Genomic DNA, 1004 nt, shown 5'->3' with positions numbered 1-1004 from the left:
TTTGACTTGATTCTTGCGATCCTCTAGTCTGCTGTTGGAACTCTGTATAATACTCTTTATTTCAGTCAGTGTATGCTTAATTTCTAGTTGGTCCTTGTTCATATCCTCAAGGATCTTACTAGACTTCTTGAGGGTCTAGAAAATTCTTGAAAAACCTTATGAGTTTGGTTTTGAACTCTATATCCAGTACTTTGCTTTCCTCTATTTCTTTTATTTGTGACTTGTTTCTTTGTCTCCGCATTTTTTATGCTTCCCTGTGTTGATAGAGTGGCTTTGTGTGCTAGGTGTCCTATAGGGCCCAGTGGCTCAGCCTCCCCAATTACCTGAGGTGGACACGCTTGGTGCACCCCTTTGTGGGCTTTGTGCACAGTCTTGTTGTAGTTAAGCCTTGATTGTTGTAGGTATCACTGGGAGGAATTGACCTCCAGGCCAATTGGCTGTGAGAATCAGCTGTGTCTGCAGTGGGAGAACTTCTGTGCTGCAGACACCTTTCTGGGGCAAGACTTGCTTCAGTGGGGCTTTGGTGCTCACTGAGTCTGCCCCCTGAGTGTGTCTCTTATGGATCTGAGGAGTTGTAATCTGGATGGTCCCACTCTGACCACTGGGTACACTGGCACTTGGATCTCTAAGGAGGTGCTAATTTAGCCTCTGCCCGAGGCTACCCAGCAGGAGCTATGGAGAGATCTGCAGATTCCTCTTCTTTGTTTGGGGTTTGGAGGTGCCCAGATGAGGCCCAGCTGTGAAGCAATGCAAGCTGCTGTGGGGCCTTGGGCCTTCTTTTGGAAGTTCTGGGTCTCTCTGACCCAGCTGCAGTTTGCTGGTAATTTTCAGATTGCAAAGGGCCAGGCCTTTCATATGCAAAAGCCTCTGCACACAGCTTGGGTGTGGTGGGGTCTCAAGGATTCAACAGGGCAGAGCAAACAGCTATGGCTGCTCCTCAGTCCTGCCCTAAGAGGCCCTGCTTCTCAGTGTCCCAGTAATCGCTGCAAGCACCTCTGAGAGAA

The sequence above is a fragment of the Myotis brandtii genome, unplaced genomic scaffold, assembly GCF_000412655.1.
Source record: "Myotis brandtii unplaced genomic scaffold, ASM41265v1 scaffold1350, whole genome shotgun sequence".
In the NCBI taxonomy this organism is placed as follows: Eukaryota; Metazoa; Chordata; class Mammalia; order Chiroptera; family Vespertilionidae; genus Myotis; species Myotis brandtii.
This window is presented reverse-complemented; position numbering follows the sequence as displayed.